The sequence below is a fragment of the Balaenoptera ricei genome, chromosome 2 (assembly GCF_028023285.1).
Source record: "Balaenoptera ricei isolate mBalRic1 chromosome 2, mBalRic1.hap2, whole genome shotgun sequence".
Classification (NCBI taxonomy): Eukaryota; Metazoa; Chordata; class Mammalia; order Artiodactyla; family Balaenopteridae; genus Balaenoptera; species Balaenoptera ricei.
This window is the reverse complement of record NC_082640.1, coordinates 95463703-95485106: the sequence shown is the minus strand read 5'-3', so window position 1 is coordinate 95485106 and position 21404 is coordinate 95463703. Positions and strand designations below refer to the sequence as shown.

Here is a 21404-nt window from a genome sequence, read left to right as displayed (position 1 = left end):
GTAAGGGTAAGGTAGGGTAGGGATGAGGAGACCCCCAGACATCATGTAGCAGACACAGTACACATAATCAAGAGACATGTATTTACCAGACTTGCTCATTTCCGAAAAGGCCATGCAGTCATTCTTCACTAAAGCAACTGTCTGTTCTCTAAGAATTTACATGATTGAGTGAATGGTTCAAGTGTCAAATTCTGATTTCTCTTTTAAAGCTATAATGGCCATACTAATTTATTTTATTTTACTTATTTAGTTTTTGGAGCACTTTCTTCTTTTTTTAATTGAAGTATAGTTGATTTACAATGTTGTATTAATGTCAGGTGTACAGCAAAGTGATTCAGTAATACCTACATATATATATCTTTTTTTTCATATACTAATTTATTTTAAATCAATACATGTAACTTCTGCTTAATAGTGACAACTGGCTTTTTAAATCTGAAAATGAAGATAGGCATGTATACTTTCTGTGGGCTTCCTGAAATATATCGTATTTGGGAAAGGGGGGATATTGGGGCAGTAATTTCATCTATTAATATTAGCATCACTCTCCATAGGGAATCCTTAATTTATACTTAATGATTCTCTCAGTACTCAATAAAACACATATATTAATATTCTTAAATTGAAAGTCTCCTAAGATTGCCTGGGGTTAATGTGTTGCAAATATTTCTTAGTAATTAAAAAAAAGGGGGGAGAAGGTTGTACATTAAATGCCATTTTAATACACTTTGACTTAGTGTATTATTTATTATTATTAGTGTATTATTTATTGCCACACTGTGGCAAATGGCTGCCTCCAGTAAATGTGTCGAAATGCCTGTGTAGTCAAAAGAACCTTGAGAAAGTGACTCCATAAAGTTTTCTTGTTTCAAATGCAAACCTAGGGATCAGAATTAACTTGGACCTACAGAATACAGCAAATTTTGTTCTTTTCCTCATGAGAATAGTGGATGGAAAGTTTTCTTTTTTTAATTGCTTTAAAGAATGCATGATTGTGTCTTTTGGAAACCTCCAGATCAATCTCTTATTTTCTACTGCAGCAAAGTATCAGATACTAGCATACTTGAGAAATAGTGAAATATGATTAACTTGTTATTTTATTTTTCTGATGCTTAAGAAATTTCTTTTTCTGTGCATGGTTGTTTTAATAGTCACTTTAGGAGAAGTAGGTACAAGGAAACATTATAAAATATATTAGTCCTTTCTCCTGGCTTAATTGAATATTTATTAATTCAGTAAGTATTTATTGATCATCTGTTTGCTAAGCAACATTGGATGAAGGACTATATGTTTTTGCCCTCAAAGAGTTCATTGTTTAGTAGGAAGAGATGGGAATATGAATGTAATTATAGAGTATATTAGTCAAACTAGGCTAACTGTTAAAACAAGCAGTGTTAAATTTCAGTGGTTTAACACAGCAGAGGTTTATTTCTTGGTTATGTTGCCATACACTGGGGGGACACAAAGAGGATGGCACAGGGTCTCTGCTCTATGCAGTCATTCAGGCTTGTTCCATGTAGTGGCTCTGTCATATTTTTGGTCCTCAGAGAGCTCCACCAAAATTTCTACATCTGTCTAGAAGGCCAGGGAAAAAAGAACATGTAGTATACAAGGGAGGTTTCATGGACCAGGCCTGGAGGAGCCATCTTGCCACATTCTGTTGGTCAGAACTCAGTCATATGGCTGCACCAAAGTTGAGTGTTTTGATCCAGTTCATAGGACTTTAAAGATGTTTAAAGTATATATATATATATATTTTTTTTTTCATATATGTCTGTCTTTTTCTGGGATTTCTGTTGTGATGCACTGGTTTATTTATTCATCCCTGTATCCATACACACCGTCTGTATTATAAGTCTGGTATTTGGTAGATGGAGACTCCTTACCTTGTTCTATTTTTACAAAATAATCCTGGCAATTATTGGCCATTTGCTTTTCCATCAAAAAAATTTTTTTTGACTGTGTTGGGTCTTCAGTTCTGTGCGAGGGCCTTCTCTAGTTGTGGCAAGCGGGGGCCGCTCTTCATCGCGGTGTGTGGGCCTCTCACTATCGCGGCCTCTCTTGTTGCGGAGCACAGGCTCCAGACGCGCAGGCTCAGTAGTTGTGGCTCACGGACCTAGTTGCTCCGCGGCATGTGGGATCTTCCCAGACCAGGGCTCGAACCCGTGTCCCCTGCATTGGCAGGCAGATTCTCAACCACTGCGCCACCAGAGAAGCCCCCATCAAAATTTTTGAGTCACCTTATAAAAGTTCCATGAAAGAGCTTGTTCCATGAAATGTTTTGATTTAAATTGCATTTGACTATAATTTTATTAGAATTAAATTTGTATCTGATTCACCCCAGACTTTATTACATTGTAGTTGCTCCATAAACACTTTATTGACTAAATGAAAGATGACAATTCTAAGCTTCAGGACAATGAGCCCATTATAAGCATTAACTATGCTCAGAATTGCAAACCAATTTTAAAATTGAGCAAAATAAAATTTAAAATTTAACTGTTGCAGATCCTCTACCATATAATGTAGTCCAAAGGTATTATTAGCTTTTCAGGGCACTGAATTTAGTCATTCGGGTATTTAACTGTGACAACATATGTAAAATACCTAGCACATCAATTAGTCTTGTTTTACATGGTAACAGCAGATGGTATGGTTGAATACGTGGTAATTCCCTTTTGCTAGACCACTGTTCTACTTTATTAGCAAAGATCATTAAATGCTACTTTTTAAAAGTAGCTAGCCCAGGGAAACAAAAAAAAACATTGATGTTTTATTTGTTACTTTAAAAATATTATGTAATACTTATAAAGTTTATTACTACTATTTAAAATCAATTAATTTGAGTGCTAATAGTCCCTAATCAAGCTACAGCTACATTTCTGTATGACTATTTGATTGTTTGCTAAAGTTTAACAGCAACATTCATAAAAGTTACTCTTACTAAAACGTAAGATTATCTTTTAAATACCTAAAAAATTTAATATAGATCTGTGGTGGTGAGCTTTTCCTAAAAGGTAAATGGACTGCCAATGTAAGCTAATGAGTAAACTTCAGTATTATATGAAAAATAGTTTGACACAAAGGATTTTCCAAGGAAAGGGAACACATACCAACTGGATCCTTACCTGCAAAAGCATATCCTAGTTGAATGACATAATCCCAGGGTTGGAAGTTGCCTTGATAAGATTCATTACTATTTCCTTCCTCTCTCCCCATCCCCCTTCCCCATAATGTCTCTGTTTCTAATCAGGAAGAATAAAGTTCATGGCTGAAAGGCAGTTTGGAAATCCAGATGGGCAGCAGGAAACCACGAGTCTGATTTTCTGTTTATAGGACTAGATAGAGAAGTTGACATAGTCTATTAAATTGATGAGGTCATTAATGGTTCATTCTTTCTCTGAACCTATAGATAGAGGTGAAGGATAAAAAGATTCAGAATACACCTAATGTGCTACAGTCACATTACAAGTGGTGAGACAGATGTGAGTAGATCCCAAGCTCATGCCAGGAAATACTAAACACCACATTTCAAGGTGTCTGTGAGAAAAAAAAAAATCCCAACTCCAACTATAATTTTACTTTACCACTGTCCACTATCTGACTGTTCCAGAGGACTGAAAATGACCAGAGCTTGTGCTCAAAAGCACATGTAGGGCTTCTAGACTCTAAAGCAGGCAATTTGGAGTTTTAACGAATTGGCAGAGCATAGCTCTGAAGTAACAGTCATTTGTAAAACTGTCTTGAGCACTAGAAACAAACACTAGAAATATTTACCAGGTGGCATTTTGAGTTCTCTCCTGTCTGCCTGAAGCTCAGAAATAACAGCAGTGTGCCACAGCTCGAGAGCAGGCCCATTCTTGGTGTCCTTATAACCCAGAAATCATTTGCACACCCTTCTGCCCCAGCAGGGCTTGGGACGGAGGGGAAGAGCTTGGACCCTGGAGTCAGACAGTTTGGGTTGGATCCCAACTCTGTTATTTACCAGCCATGTCTTGGGCCCAGGCCCTTGGAATCTCAGTTCTTCGCTCAGTAATATGGGAATAAAAATATTGATCAGATTGCTGTGAGGATAATATAAATGAAGTAGCTCCTTCTAGAAAAGGCCCCCAGGCCTCACATCTCTCACCATTGACTCTCAAGTGCCTAAAATTCCTTTATTGGTCATGACTGTGAGATAAGGCAGGGGTGATGCACTAAAAATAGAAATGTATGGGGTGTTGGTGGTAGGGGTGTATGACATTTTCAAACTAGCACCTTGGTCTTTATTTACTTTTGCAAACTAGTTAACCAGTCACTATGCAGAGAATTCATAGGCTAAGACACAGTATAGAAAAGTTTGGAATATAAAAAGGCATTTAGAAGCAGAGTATGAGGAACTATCAAAGAGGGCGGGCCTGGGGCGGGAGAGTGAGGTGACACTGAAGCGCTTGGGTAAGGAAATGTGAGTCCTCAGGATTAGAAGAGGAGGGTAGTAAAACAAAGTGAGGGTGGAGGTGGGAGAGGAGAGTGACTGTACACAGAAATGACACTTGAACTTGGAGTCATCCTTGATTCCTCTCTCTCACACACCTATAGCCAAATCATCAGCAAATTCTATTTCCAAAGTTTATCCAGCACCCAATCAATTCTCACCACCTCCGCAGTTACCCTGGTTTAAACCGTCTTATTCTCATGTCCCAATTACCACAGTAGCTTCCTACTTGTGCTCTGCCTACCCTTCCCTCCTACTGTCTGTTCTCTGAGTGTTCCTTTTAAAACATAATGTCAGATCATATCACTCCTTCCTCAGAACTCTCTAATGACTTCCCATTTCACACACAAAAAAACAGTAATAATCCCCAGTCCTCCCCATGGCCTGCTTTCCTGACCCCACATGATCTAGCCCCCAGCAGCCCTCTGACCTTTCCTCCTTTGGCCCACTGTGCCCAGCTGCACTGACCTTCTAACTGTGAGTTGAACATTCTTCAGCCTTAGCACACTGGCACATTTTTTCCTTTCTCTGGAACTTCCTACCTCCAGAAATCTACATAACTCACTTCCTCACTTTACTCAGATGTCATTTTCTCATCCCAGAGGCCTTTCTGACCTCCCCTAATATGGCACCTGGCACCCCCATCATCATCTATTCCCCGATGCTGGTCTTGTACTCAACCACAATACCCAGTGACGGCCTGCCATTGGATTTGCACAGAGACATACAGCCACCTCACTGGAGCATGAGCTGCCACACAGCTCATCTGTGAATCTGAAGCCTTTCCTTTGAGCTGTACTAATCTGTTCTCTGAGGGCCAGGAACTGGGTTCTGTGGACTTCAGATGTCCCTGCTCTGAAATCCATCCAGCAAAGTGGGGTCCAGGGGTATGGCCAGTTCTGAGAAATCCTGAAGAGCATATAAGTGACCAGGAACACGTATCTTTTGCAGTTTGTATACTTTACCCTCACAGAAGGTATTTGCCTGGAGGCCTACCTAACAGAACATCTTAAAAATATTGACCTTAATACACTTCTAAGCAATCTCAGAAAATATTTAAAATAAATGGAGACTAGCAAAATAGTCTCCTCCCAATAGCCAGGGTCTCCTCTACGGAGAAATTCCAGTGGTATTTGAGTCTCAGTGATGGCTGGTTGCTATCAGGTCGGCCAGCAGATCTATTAGTGTAGCGAACGTTGTGATGTGTCGCCCAATTCCCACTGCAGGGCAGACACATGCATTCTCCCAGGGCTCGGAGTTTTGCCTGCTGATGACTCACAGCTGAGTCCCTCTCTGGGCCTTTCCTGTAGCCGAAGGGAGCTGTCTGGCCCAGTTACATTCCCTACCTAGGGATAGACCACACCTGATGACTGGTCAACATGGAGGCAAAAGGCCTGGTGTCTGTACCACAGTTTGAGATGACTCTAAAAAGCCTTCCAGCTTCAGATTTCCCTTTGGGATCGGCTGTGACCTTTCCTGCAACTGCTTTACCAAATCTCGCTTTCCTAACTCCCTCACAGGAGTTATTCTCAAGTGTGCCACCCCATTTACTTCCTCCGTACAAATCTCCATCTCAGAGTCTGTCTCCCAGGGGACTCACCTTAAGACACTGAAGAAATTCAATCTAATCATTACAGTGGCCTGAAGAACCAGCCTGCGCCATCTGGGGTCAGGTGATTGCCACTGCGGCTGATTCAGGAACTTGGGGAAATGTATTGACTCTTTTTTTTTTTTTTAACTTTTTATTTTATATTGGAGTATAGTTGATTAACAATGTTGTGTTAGTTTCAGGTGTACAACAAAGTGATTCAGTTATACATATACATGTATCTATCCTTTTTCAAATTCTTTTCCCGATTAGGTGGTTACAGAATATTGAGCAGAGTTCCCTGTATTGACTCTTACAGACTGCTAATGGGTAGCAAGTGGCAAAGCCAGAGCTCAACCCACACATTCCACTCCAGCTAAGGTTTTCAAAAGAGAGCTGGATCCACTCGAAAGGCATGCCACCTTCTCAATGTTCCCACACTGCTTCCAGACTGATCTTTCAGTTCCTCACATAGGGTGAGCTCTCTTCTGACTCAGGGCCTTTGATTTTGCTGTCACCTGTGTCTTAGAAGTGTTTTCCTGGAATCTTGGCTTGACTGGCTTCTTCTCAGCCTCAAAGTTTCAGCTTAATGCTGCATCCTCAGGGAAGCCTTTCTGGAATGCCCATAACCAAAGTCATTTCCCCCACCCCATTTGATACCCATTTATCCCAGATCCTTGCTTATTTCTTTCAATGGTCTTAATTTACCCTAAATGTTCTTGTTTGTTTATGTCTCCTACACAACTTTTTTTAAAATTTCTTCTCTCCCCCTACAGAATGCAAGCTCCATGAAGGTAGAAACGATCTAGTTCACTGCTGTATCCACAGCGACTGGAATGGTACCAGACATATGGTAGGTTTTCAGTAAATGCACTGGATGAAAACATGAACATCCTTTTCATTCTTTAGTCTTCTCTCTACACACTACAAGAAGCTATCTGAGACAACGTACAGACACACAAGCTCTTATACAAGGAATTGGCTGGAGCCATATGACAAGGTCTGGAGAGAGGTTTGCTTCTACTGTCTGTGTTTATAATGCTGGCTTTGAGGGTTGGTGGGGGTGGAGATGTGTATAATATAGGAACAGACAAATTGCAAAACCAAGTATTGAAGATGGGAGTACGGGTTGGCTGGGAGTTTCTACTTGATGCCATGTGAAGTTGAAATGCAGGTCCTCTTGCAAGTTCATGTGGATGGTGGAAGAATTGCTTTTCTTACATCTGTAGAACTCAGAGCCAGCAGGAGGAAGAGAAGCCCTGCTGTCTGGAGTCTCTGAGGGACAGACTGACTTTCCTGGAGCAGTTCATGCAATGAGAATGAAACTTATGTTGTTCACCCTTTCTAACTGGGACTCAGAGTAGAGCAGTCTTTGGAACCTCAGAGAAAGTTTTAGCTGACCAGCTGTGAGCCCAGTGAAGGAATGGCTAGAAGCAAGACAGCTGTGTCTGTTCTTGATGTGAGCCTTGGAGGCCCTGCAGGAGTAGGGCTCATGCTCTTGTACACGAGCTGGCTCCCCACCAGCCCTACCACACTTGTACGGCCCCTGCGCAAGTGGCAAGGTGCTTAAACCTGCATGCGTCCTCCCAGCCTGTATCCTGGCCAGCCTCTGCTAGAGAGCCATAGCATCATGAGGAGATACCTGAGTCAGAAGAGAGCCTGGGGCTCATCCCCTGCAGTAGTTTTTATGCTGGGTCCTCTGCTTTAACCAGAACAGCTCTGCTTTTCATCTCTTTTCTCTATTTCACTTGCGAATTGAGAAAGGCAGTATACTTCTGAAGAAATTAGAAACTACCAAACATATAATTCTGTTGTGTTAGAGTTGAGGAAATCAAAATCCCAAGAGGTGCAGTGAGGAACTGTAGTCCTAAAACAACTAGTGACAGAATCAGACTATGACTTGTGGGTGTTGTGTCTTCAAACCCAGCTCCATTTCTCAACCTCCTGCATTATTGCTGTGCCAGTCATCTGATATGGCCTTCTTTGTTACTTAACCTTCCAGAGCCAGTTCTACCCTCTTCCCTGGCATGACTCTTCCCTCCTAGAGTTCCAGAAAAAGGCACAACTATGGAAAAAGTAAAGACAAATGTCCTCTAGTCCAACCCCACACTCCTCTGTCCCCGGTAGACTATACCCCATCAGCATACACCATCTGGTTTCTCAGAGCAGCACTTCTGAAAGCCATTCTGTCTAACTAGGGTTACAGGTGAGTAAAGATGGGATTGCTCTCAAACCAGCTCCACTCGGTCCATAGAGTCTGCTCTTTGATCTTTGTCCCCTTCTACCCCTTTTTTTGAGGGGTGAGGGGGAGATGGTGGTGAAATTACAGGGAAAGAGGGATGTATTCGTTAGTTATTGCTGCATAACAAGTTAATGCAAATTTAGCAGCTTAAAACAATATGTAATTATTATCTCACAGTTTCCATGAGTCAGGAGTCTAGGCAAAGCTTAGCTGGCTCCTCTGCTTAGGGTCTCACAAGACTGCACTCAAGGGGCTGCAGTCTCACCTGAGACTCAGGGGTCCTCTTGCAAGTTCATGTGGATGTTGGAAGAACTGATTTTCTTACATCTGTATAACTCAGAGCCAGCAGGAGGAAGAGAAGCCCTGCTGTCTGGAGTCTCTGAGCTCAGGGAAAGAAGAAGCCCTCTTTTAAAGGACTACCTGATTTGGGCAGGCCCATCTAGGATAATCACCTTTTAATTAAGTCAACGTCAAACTGTTTAGGAATTTACTTTCATCTGCAAAATCCCTTCTGTAACACAACATAATTATGGGAGGGATACCTCATGCCCATCACCATATCCTATTAGTTAGAAGCAAGTTGCATATCCTGTCCACATTCCACAGGAGAAAGGTTCATGAAGGCATGGATACCAGGAGGCAGGGATCACTGGGGTCATCTTAGAGTACTGCTACCACAAGGGGATTATTAGAAGGATAATAAAAAATGAACAAAGGTTAATTCAGAATGAGGAAATGGAGGCTCAAAAAGGTGAGAAACGTACTCATGGTTACCTCATCAGAGAACCAGTTTTCTAATCTGGAGTGTCTGAAGCCAGGGCTTATTCATTTACCCTCTACTTCCTAACTCATACATTTGAAAAACAAATGAAGGCTGTTGTGAGGTTCAATAGCAAGAAACCTGGATAGGCAACAAGAGACCTGTTTTCTCTTCCAAATTTATCATCTAACTAGCTCGATATAACCTTAGTGAGCTCCTTAACTCTATGTCTCATTCTTTCCTCCCAGTAACCCACCTGATTTTTGTGAGCATTAGCAAAAAGTGTCAGGCATTGCAGATAGTAGGTAGCTATAAATGCTCATTAAGCTAAAATGAAAGGTAGCTGTTTTAAGTGGAAGGTTTACCAGTTGAACCTCTTCTCCTTCTGCCAAGTGTGATCTTGAATGCTATGAGTGTTGGTATGATTGGAGGAAGGAAGAGGATGATGGAAAGGCAAAATAAATGTCCCCAAGATATCGCTGCCCCTCTATCTTTCTCCTGAAAGCCAAGGGGACACACTGGAGCAATTCTGAGCAGACCAGTTTTTGGATCAGATTTCTGTTTTAGGAACCTTGCTCTGATAGTGGAGAGAAAGAGAAGACCAAATAGGGAGCTGCTGCAGAATTCTGGGCGAAAGATCATGTTCATCTGGGTCAAGGAGGTGAGAAAGGAGATGGAGAGGTAGGGGAGAGCTTCTGTAGATACTTAGGATACAGAATCTTTAGGACTTTGTGGTCATTTATATGTGAAGAGTAAGATAAATAAAGAGCCTAAAAGGAAGTCTAAGAGTTCCTTAAGAGTTAGGAATAAAAGCAGCAAGGTGGTTCCTCTGAGAAGATGACAGTGCTCATTATTGGCACTGTCTCCCTCTCACATGAGCTATGGCTTCTCACTGAGTCAGTACAAAAAGGGGGCTTATCAGAGATGTGGAAGCAGGTAAGGTGAGCACGTCTAAGGCTGGGTCCTGGGGGCCATTGTTCCCATTAGCCCTGAATGCTGGAACTAGCAGCAGCAGCACCTGGGAGCTTGTTAGAACTTGTTCCACCCAGACACCTCCTAAATTATAAACTAGGCATGGGACCCAGCAATCTGTGTTTCAACAGGCCCTCCTGGTGATGTCTATGCATATTAAAATTTGAACACCATTCTAAACAAGTCATTTTGTCTGAAAATATGTCCATTCATAAAACCACTGGGCAGTCAGGCAAAATGGATGTACAACCAGGGGCCTCTGAAATGGGCCAGGATTCAAGCTGAAGAACGGTTGGCTAGACATTGTCAGTGAGGAAAAGGCTTACCTTCCTTCCCCATCTAAAGATACCAAGTGAGACCTTCCAGAGTCTTGAGAGAAAGATGCTTCTGATGCATATTCTGTTTGCCTTTAGTCTTGCTCAAAAGAAAACATTTTCAAAGGAAAGAAAAACTGAAGGAAAGGTGGAAAATGCAAGGGCCATGCGTACCACTTAGTTTTTCCCTTGCTAACCCTGCTTCCTCGCTGGCATTTTCAGTTACCACCCCTGCAGCTTGCTCAAAGGCCTGCGCCCAGAACCCCTACTGTTTCAGAATCTAGAGAGCAGGGGTGCGGATGGAAGGGTGGCCATAAGGACCCCTAACTCTTCCTCTCTAGTTGACTCAGTCAACCAGGCAAGGATTCACTGAGACCTGATGAGATATTTACAGTTCTCCCATCACTGCAGCAAGAGGTTGGGCAGACCAGGAGTGAGGCCTGGGGGTGAGGCTAGTTCCGCATGACCTACAGAAGGGACCTCAGGATGTTTCAGTGCGTACTTCTATCTCTGAGCCTCCGCTGCATCATCTTCAAAATGAAAGAGTTGGGCTAAACGGTACACCCAGTATTTTAATTTTTACTTGTTCTTTTTGCCCCAGAAGTCTTGGTCCTACAGACGATATCAATTTATTTTTTGTAGCAAGAGAGAGTACTGTTCACCTGAACCTATGATTCCTTATTTGAGGGAAGGGACTTTAGGATTTTCAGGATTCAATTGACCTTAGAGCAAGATAAATCCAGCCAAACTCATACACTCCTAGAGGGTTCTGTGAACATTTCAATCCTTGTATATCCGAAGCTAGCATTTTTGGGGGTGTTAAATTTCCATTGACAGATAGATTTGAAGTATGCAGAAGAGGCAGTTTCTCCAGCCTTAGAAATGGTTCTGGAGGAAAGTTTTGCAATCTTTCAAGTGTCTTTGAGACACAGAGAAAGGCCATGATTCTGAAGGAGCACCTCGGTCCCACCATTCTTTAACATCTTACCTTCGTCTTCAAATTAAAGCATTGAATAAGTTAAGATTTGTGTTCTTTTACAAAGTTTTCTTTCTATACAATCATAACCCAGAGATTACACAGCTGTACTTTCCTCCCACGCAAAATTAGTTCCTTGACTTTTACTCTGTTTCCTTCGTCCTTACTTTTTCCATTGGAAAAAAAAGTTGAGCAAGACTCGAAGGCAAACAGAATATGAGTCAGAGGCATCCTCTTTCTCTAGAATATTTGGAAGGTTTCACTTGGCAACTTCAGATAGAGGAGAAAGGTGAGCCTTTCCCTCATTGTGTTCTTAAATGTTCAGCCAATCATACTTTAATTTTAGTCCTGTCCCATTTCAGAGGATTATACATCTGTTTTGTCCAACTGCCCAGAGGTTTTGTGAATAGGTGCATTTTCAAAACCAAACATAATAAATAACAAAAGTAGAAAATTCACACAGAACTTCTGAAAGAAAGACTAAATTGTTTTCTTGATTTCCAATAACTATGGTACCTTTTAGCCATAACTTGAGTCAAAGTATTAATTCTTCAACTGAAAAACACTTCTGTGTTTATTCCCTTACACAAATGCTTACATAATTTTGCTTTACACATAATCTATCTCTGCAAATTTATAGTAACTGAAAGCAACTTCCAGAAAGTCAAATGATTCCTCACAACATCTCTATGAAGTATATTTAGAGAGAGGTTGGAATAGTTGTTTTTCAAACAAAAAGTAAAGGCAAAGAAGGATGAGGTGATAGATTAAGACTACACAGTCAATCACTGTTTATACTAGTTTATAGCTTAGTTCATTCATTCAGGAAATATTCCATAATATTCCCATTAGTAATCTAGTTCTTCATATACTAGGATATATTTCTTGTGTTTCGTCTTATACTCATGTCCTTTTTAAAAAACACAAAAATTTTATTGTCTCACAGTTCTAGAGGCTTGAAATCTGAGATCAAGGTGTCAGCAGTGTTGGTTCCTTCTGAGAGTTGTAAGGAAGACTCTGTTCCAGGCCTCTCCCCTAGCTTCTGGTGGTTTGCTGGCAATCTGTGGTGTTCCCTGACTTGTAGAAGCATCACTCTGATCTCTGCCTTGATGTTCACAGGGTGTTCTCCCTATATGCGTGTCTGCCTTCAAAATTTCCCTTTTTTATAAGGATATCAGTCATATTGGATTAGGACCCACCCTAATGACCTCATTTTAAGTTTATTACCTCTGTAAAGACCCTATCTCCAAATAAGATCACATTCTGAGGTACTAGGGTTGGGACTTCAATATATGAATTTGAGAGTGGGGATACAATTCAATACAGATACTGTGTAATAAAATAATAGCAAAAGCACATGTTCATTTATTGTTAATAGATTCATTTAAAAGTATTTATTGAGGACACACTGCATACAAAGCACTATGTTCATATGCCTTTTAAAAGGATAATTTTACCCCAATATTTTCCTGATTCTTCCCAGCATACATTCCTAACCTATCCCATCATATACTATCAGGAGGGAGCTTCTACTACTCTGACCCAAAAGCAAAGAAGAGAGAAGAGCTAAGGAAAGTAAAAAAAAGTTAACAGAAGTCCAAAAAAAGCACACCAGAATGATTATTTACCTTCAACTATAATAAAGCAAAATGAAAGGTTTCCTAAAACAGGACCCCATTTTCCCCTGCTTCCACTTAAGCAATGACTTTTACACAAGACTTTCTGTGGAATTTCTCTTTCTGTAATTCCTGATTCAGAAAAAAATTGGAATTAATGACTGGGTAACTTCAGAAGATCAATAACTTATTATAACTGAAATATCTATTGTTAAAACAGTACAATACTCTCCTATCTAAAGTAAGAGGATAAAAGATTGCTCAAAGTTGAAGGACTCTAGAGATATCTGCTTCAGGGGACACGTAGGTTCCATCCTATGTTGTTTTAATATAGGTTTTATTATTGCTTAGGTATGGTAAGGCCAACAGATCACGAGATGACTGCCATTGAAAAGACACTTTGTAATGTTCACAGATTCCAGTAGAAGGGGGCATATGATGCCATGGGGGTCAGGTTAGGACTTCAGCACATGAATCGGAAGCACCAAAGTTGGGCAAGAGGGAGTGAGAGAGGGGAGAACTGTGAGCAAGATTTTGGGAGGGAACAGGCAAGCCAGGGTAAGCAAGTTTAGGATTGACTACTTTGAATAATTTCAGCAGAAATTATTATTGATCATCACCCATCTAATCCAACCCTTCCTCATAAATATGAAAATGATGCCGAGAAAGGTAGACTGACTTGCCCAGCTCACATAGCTCGTTAGTTATGGGTCTGGAAATACAACCCAGATGTTTCGACTCCCAAATTAATGTTCCCTGCTAAGCATGCTTGCTACAAACTACTCATAGAACAGAGGTACTAGGTGTAGACAGTAGTATGATTCCAGCCCAGGCCCCCACAATGTCCCCAGCATCGCCTGTAGTTTTTGGAGAGGACACCTCTTGTTCTGGGATCTATCATTGCTTAATTATTCCCATGCAGACTGCTGCAAGTTCTTCTCCAGGCTGTGACATCCTTATAGGTCTGTTCTTTTCATGACCATCACACATGCCCTCCTTTGTTGATAAAGCTCCAAGCCCGGTCAGAGTCCTCCGCAACCCACCTAGACCAGTTTCTGTTCTCCCAGGGAACCTGGACAGCATGAAGAGAGTACTGGAGAGTCCACCTTCTGGTCCTAATTAGTTACTGATTCTTTCATCAGATTTTCTTCTGATATTCAGCTCTTCACAGCAGTCTCTCCTCTTGAGCTGCCCTGTCCTGGCTGCAGCATTAATATTCGTCTCCTCCACAGTCAAAGAGATCCTGAGATAGATATTTTGTGACTTCTTGAGGGAAAATATTTCTTAGTCCTTTAGAATAACACCCAATGTCCTGAGCTGTAGAGAGGGCAGAATTTTGACTATTCAACACTATTTATTCATTTTTTGTCTATCAGGTAAGCATGCAGTAATGAGCATGTACTATATGTAAGGCAATTCTCTAAATATTCTGGAGTTGGAAAAATGGGTAAGAAAATGTTCTTACTATTAAAACAATCTAAAGGGAGAGATCAAATAAACAGTGGCAGTACTAGGATTATGTGGCAAAGACTGGCTAGCTGGTCATCCAACCTGTTTCCTTTTCATCCTTGATACAGTGTTAGATTAAATTTCTCAGCCTCCCATGCAGTTATCTGAGGCTAAATTACTGAGTTCTAGTCAAAGAATGGTAAGTTGAAATGCTATGCACCCATTTCATGTCTGGCCCATACAAACAGTAAACATTGGAGAGGGTGTGGAGAAAATGGAACCCTCATACACTGTTGGTGGGAATGTAAATTGATACAGCCACTATGGAAAACAGTATGGAGGTTCCATAAAAAATTAAAAATGGAACTATCATATGACCCAGCAATCCCACTACTGGGCATATACCCAGAGAAAACCATAGTTCAAAAAGACACATGCACCCCAATGTTCATTGCAGCACTATTTACAATAGCCAGGTCATGGAAGCAACCTAAATGTCCATCGACAGACGAATGGATAAAGGAGTTGTGGTACATATATACAATGGAATATTACTCAGCCATAAAAAGGAGTGAAATTGGGTCATTTGTAGAGACATGGATGGACCTAGAGAGTGTCATACAGAGTGAAGTAAGTTAGAGAAAACAAATATCATATAATAATGCATATATGTGGAATCTAGAAAAATGGTATAGATGATCTTATTTGCAAAGCAGAAATAGAGACACAGACATAGAGAACAAATGTGTGGATACCAAGGGGGAGAGGGGTGGGGTGGGAGGAATCGGGAGACTGGGATTGACACATGTACATTATTGATACTATGTATAAAATAGACAACTGATGGGAACATACTGTATAGCATAGGGCACTCTACCTAATGCGCTGTGGTGACCTAAGGGGAGGGAAGTCCAAAAGGGAGGGGATAAACATATGTGTATGGCTGATTCATTATGTTGTGCAGTGGAGGCTAACACAACATGGTAAAGCAACCATACTCCAATAAAAATTAATTAAAAGAAAAAACTCAGTTTAAAAACTGAAAAATCCTTCATTGCTCTTTCCTTTTCTTTCAGCTTGATACAGATGAACGTAGCAACCTTGGAAAGCACATCTTAAAGATGGAAGAGCCACCAGATGGCAGGATCCTGGGTCCCTGAATTACCACTTGGAAGAGAGCAGCACGTCAATCAAGAATACACATTTGGACCTTTCTTGAGTGAGAAATAAGCTTCCGTTACATTTAAGCCTTTATAGATTTGGGGATTGTTAGTTACAGCAGATAGCATTATCTAAACTAATACAGAGTAGAATCCAAGTCTCCTGACTCCTAGTTCAGTTCTGTTCCCTCCAAACCACAAATCCACATGATAATATTATAATACCCAAATTTTAACCCTAATAAATATATAAATCACATTCTAAGTCATCGAAGAGTATTAATACATGAAGAATCAAAATAAATTGGTATTAAGAAGGGGCATCTGCAATGCATGTAGTTCTGTGTGAAACAACGGAGAAGGATGACTCTGACAAACAAACCCAGAGTCCAGTTTATAACAAGGTTAGTGCTTGAGGCACTGATATGCCATTTCTGCATTCCAAGGTTAGGCAGAGTATTCTGAGGGTTATAACAGGCGGTGTCCCTTGGCTGATCTGGATGTGGCATGCTATAAACCCACATCTCCCAAGGCTCATTGTTTCTACCTCTTGAACTCCGAAATGAAATTGGGAGTTCAAACAAAATTGCCAAGTATGAGTGATTCCCATAGTAGGTCACAAACTATTTAGCCATATGGCTGAACCTAACTGCCTTCTCAGTGCAACTGATAGACACTGAAAAGGCCCACAAAAAATGGCAGGCCAGAAGCAAGGGCAAACCTATGAAGTAGACATAATTTTTCTTTAATATGTTAAAACTTTCCTTTTAGAAACTCTCTCCACCCTCCTCACACCTACTTTCTGGAGCCTCAGTATGTGCATTCTCCCAACTAGATTCCCAGGGTCCCCAAAGTTAGCACTTTTCCCTGGCTCTCCCTTTTTGGGTATCACCTTTTATTCACATATTCAAAAAACCTACCCAAATTATGAGCTAAAAAAACTAAAGTGGGAGTGGGGGTGTCCATAGGCTACAGATGTTACACTGCCTAGAAGGGAACCTAATCCATTACATCTGTCTGCAATTAGCTGGACAACACCTTGGGTCCAAAAGGAGAAGATAGAATTTAGAGACTTGTCAAAGGACTAGGGATAGGAGAGTGCAGAGCTCTAGGTAACAATGTCATGGCTGCCTGGGGTAGGTTCCAGGGAGAAAGGTTGTGATAGCTTCCTCAGGAGAAGAAAATCTTGCAAAAGAGAATTGAGAAAGTTTTAGAGCAAATATTGCCTGTTCTGCTTAAGAACAGTCCTGACTTTATGACATCTTTTCCCCAAGAATATATGCATAGACAAAAATAGTCAACTGCACACACCCAAGAGAATTGAACAGATAATATACTTTGCACAATGCAAGTTGCAAAATGCCAAAGTTCTTCTTATGCTGTAATATGCAGCATCAATAGTTAAGAATGCTCTGGATGAGTTATTTGCCTGACTGAAGAAACAGTGTCCTGTTTTCTTGTAAATATTTTGAGAGGGTGGAAATAATGGTTGTTGTAATTTTGTCTTATTTTTATAGGATACTTGATTCTGTTTGAGGCTAGCTTATGAATTTGGGCTTGTTCTGATTTATAAGTGACCTTTGGATGAGTCTGCAATTGTTCCTGGAATTTATACCACAGGGATTCCCTTTCTGTCCTCCTTAGTTAATTACTCAACATATCACACATAAATGCGATGGAAAGGCAAACAAACACTTAAATTACTTTCCAAAGGAAGCTTATGTTAGAAAATATTTGAACTACATCCATCTTGTGGGTTTCTTTCGTCTAATTCAAGCATTTTTTCATAATTTAGCCTTCCTGATAAATTCTTACTCAAAAGCATTTAAGCTTATTGTTCCTTCTTCAGAGTACTGGTGGCAACCCAAAACCCATTCAGATGTTGCCTCTGACTTTAAGGTTCAGTAACCCCACCACACTATTTAACTAAATGCTTCATGTGAAAGGTCACCCCTAAGACCCCAGGTCCTGAGAGGGGAAAATTCCCTGCTCTGCTAACATATTGGTTTCTAAGATCCAGTATGGCAATTCTGCATCCTTTCTTTTCATGGAATATTTCAGAGGTAAGAAATGAGGAGAAGCTGCTTCTTGAAGCTATGGAGGATTGTCCCCTTGGTGACCTGAATGACAAATGTGGGTAGCACAGGCAATGGGAAAGTGATCTGCCCTCCAGGATGTCAGCAGATGTCCTCCTGGATACGTCATCTGTGTTGCATTAAAAACACATGGAAGTTGTTTTCCACAGCTCAGAGCTCTGCCCCAAACTTGGCACCAGGTCAGTTCCATACTGGATAATTATTGGGGAACTTTTTTCCTTCAATACCACTGTCATTATGCTTCCTTGCTCAAAAATATCCCATGGTTTGGTAGTGCTATTGTCTGAATTTTGTGCTTCCCCCCCATCCCCGCCATTCATATGTTGAATCCTAATCCCCAAGGTGATGGTATTAGGAGATGGGGCCTTTAAGAAGTGATTAGATCTTGAAGGACGAGCCCTCATGGGTGGGGTTAGTACCCTTATAAAAGAGGCCTGAGAAAGGTCCCTTCCCCCTTTATACCGCGTAAGAACACAGCGAGAAGGTACTGGCTCTGAACCAGAAAGTGGGCCCTTACCAAAACTGAACCATGCTGGGACCCTCATCTTGGACTTCCCAGCCTTCAGAACTGTAAGAAATGAATTTCTGTTGTTTATAATTCACCCAATCTATGGTATTTTGTTATAGCCTCTTGAACCGAGTAAGACTGGTGGGCAGAGTAATGGTCCCTAAAAGACGTCCATGTTCTAATCCCCAGAACCTGTAAATGTTACCGTACATGGCAAAAGGGCCTTTGTATATGTGATGAAAGTAAAATACCTTGAGATGGGGAGATTAATGTGAATTTTCCAGGTGGACCCAATATAATCATGAGTCCTTAAAAGCAGAGAATCTTTTCCAGCTGTGATGAGAGAGCAAGAGCCAGAGCAAAAGCGAATGAAAGAGAGAGGAGGGGGAATGTGCTGACAAAAGAAGGGTCAGAGAGATGAGGTGGAAGAAGGAGAGATTTGAAGCATGAGAGGGACTCTCAACGTCCTGCAAAGCCACCCTCACTGTTATCACCACACCTTTTCTCACACTGTTGCTTCTCTGCTTCTCACATCTGAATCTTCGCAATCTATGGTCTGCATCCCACTCTGAAACAAAGCCAATTCCAACCCATAGTGTTTCTTCTACTTTTGCACTCCTGCACCACTTACTGCTATACTACATTGTACATCTAACACAGAGATTCTCAAACTTACTGGTCTAAGGATGTCTTCACGTTCTTAAGAATTATTAAGGGTTCCAAAAATCTTCTGTTTATGTGAATTATACCTATATTTACTGTATTAGGAATTAAAACAAAGAAATTTTTCAAGCAATTATTTATTACTTTATTTTTAAATAACAATAACAACCTCATTTCATGCTAACATAAATAACATATTTTAGTAAAGATAGCTATAATTTCCAAAACAAGAAAATTTAATAAGTGTGGCACTGTCTCCCAGTTTTGCAAATCTCTTTGATGTCTGGCTTAATAGAAGACAGCTGGATTCTCAGTCTGTGTTCCATCTATTGCTATATATTGTTTTGGTTAAAGTATTTGAAGAAAAATTCTGGCCTCAAACAGATTGCAGTCATAAAAGGGAAATTATTTTAAAAGCATTTCCAGATAATTCTAGATATTCTTCTTTGATATTACACCAAAACTCGATAAGTGGTAGTTTCTTAAAGGTTAACTGCAATGTAGAATCTGAAACTATATCAATGAGTCATTTACTACTCTGTTACATTAAAATCCATTGATTTCCCTTGCACTTTGAATGGAATATTTTGTAGCATACATGATTGGCCATTTGGAAAATACTGGTTTATGGAGTTATGCACATCTTACAAGTGTTAACACAGTTTCATTATGCAATATGAAAAAAATCACATTTGTTAAAATCACCACCAATATCATCAGAAAAGTATTTATGTATTGAGAAGCTATCAAGTTTGTAGTGGTGAATAGAAGATTTTAAAACTTCTAATTTTGAAAGCTTGAATTTTATTGTTGTCAGCAAATACTGTCAGTTGTTTTCCTTGATGTAACATGCTTACTTCATTCATTTTTTAAAATTGCTGCCAAATATGCAAGTCTGAAAACCCAAACTGACCCAGTTTGTCAGTCTTTGTTTCGTGAAAAAAGTAGCAATTCCCGCTTACAACCGAAACTTCAGTGAGGGAAGGCATTGACATCCAATATCTTTGCCCTCGGACTTCCAGTAGGACACAGATTTTTCTACAAGTGAGCATTAAAGGTTCAAAGTATCTGTCCAATATTCCTTCGGTTAGAGCAATCAAATCCACAGGCATGTGCCAACTCTAAGAGAAGGGGATGATCTTGCCAGAGAGACCTTACTTGGTACAACAAGATAGCTGAAGGCAAAATCACGCTGACCTTCCAGTTTTTTCCTGTAGTCTCTCCTCCTAAGTGATACAGATTAATAGGTACAGGAGAGCATAGGAAGAAGGGGAAGCTTTCCCATGGGCCAGGTGGCTAAGGCTGAGGTGAGATGGGCCTTAAGAGCAAAAGGAAGATGAGCTCTGGAGACGAGTTCCAGTAGGACAAACTGAACTGAAGCTATGGGCTTCCTAACTTCATTTCCCATCTCTTCCCTTTATGTTCTTTAAGAATACCTGACCCCAATCAGATATGTAATCACCAGAAAAGCATCAGTATAAAACACAGATTAGGATGGGGAGGTGGGGAAAGGTAGGGGAGACAAATACAAGGAAGATAAAGAGAGAATTAATTAAAGAAAAAGATAACTAATTCAAATCATTATAATTTCAAAGAAATTTGAAACTTAAAAAGGCTCAATTAGAGATAACAAGAAGGTGTAGAACAATGAAAGATAATAAGGAAATTAATAGAGCAAGTTGGAAGAGCAAAGAAAAATATTACATTAGAGGAAAATCATAATGAAATAATAAAAACATTAAATAGAATAAGTACAATTTTAAATGACACATAGAATATAAAACAGCCTATGGAAGAGTATACAGAGAAAATGAAAAAAAAAAGATACCTGTAACTTACAGGGAAGACAATAGACAGGTAAAATATACAAAATACCCCATGTTCCTAAAGAACACACACACACAATCAACAAGAAAGATTCAGAAAGCTACCAGAAAGAACCCTCCTGAAATAAAGATGTGAATCTGTAGGTGGGAAAAAAATCATGCCCAGTGCCAAGAAAAATTAATGCAAAAGATTGCTGTGACACACTCTGATGAAGTTACTGAACTTTAAGGGTAAAGAAATAATATAGGCATCCAAGCAGAAGAAGTTTAACATTAAAGCGGAAAATTGCGTTTTCCTCAGACTTGTCCACAGCAACTGTTGATACCAGAAAATAATGGAACAGTCTTGAAAAAATCTAAAGGAAGTATGAATTTTATGCCCAAGTAAGTTGCTTTTCAAATATAAAGGGAAGAGGCATTCTCAAGCATGCAAAAACCCACAGACTACAGCACCCATAATTTGTTCATGAAAAAAAGAAAAATCTTGAAAATGAAACCAGGCCAATAAGATATGAATTAAAATTTAAAACTTGGGAATAAAGAAACTGTGGTTTAAAAGCCAACTGTTGTACATAGGAAATAGATTTAAATTTAGAATTAAGACTAAACAATTATGAAAATATGGTTACAGAAAAAATATAACTGTTACAGATCTTTAAATTGTAAAAATAATATAACTGACAAAAATCAGAAATTAGAGAAAAGGCACGTTGGGATAAACTGAAGTGTGCTTATTTTCTCATCTCTCAGGGCAAGGACT

At 40.0% G+C, this 21404-nt stretch overlaps 1 protein-coding gene across 3 annotated transcripts in view; it reads left to right on the top strand.

Moving 5' to 3' along the window:
* DTWD1 (DTW domain containing 1) overlaps positions 1 to 21404 on the top strand; it is a 211738-nt gene that overhangs the window by 82133 nt on the left and 108201 nt on the right. Inside the window, exons 9-11 of one of the 3 annotated variants that reach the window (XR_009500834.1) lie at positions 6839 to 6915; positions 15468 to 15610; positions 17613 to 17633. The gene's annotated coding sequence lies outside the window, so the exon portion shown is untranslated. Of the gene's footprint in view, positions 1 to 6838; positions 6916 to 15467; positions 15611 to 17612; positions 17634 to 21404 lie in introns of those variants that run through there. The other 2 variants (XR_009500833.1, XR_009500835.1) reach the window with 2 other exon arrangements.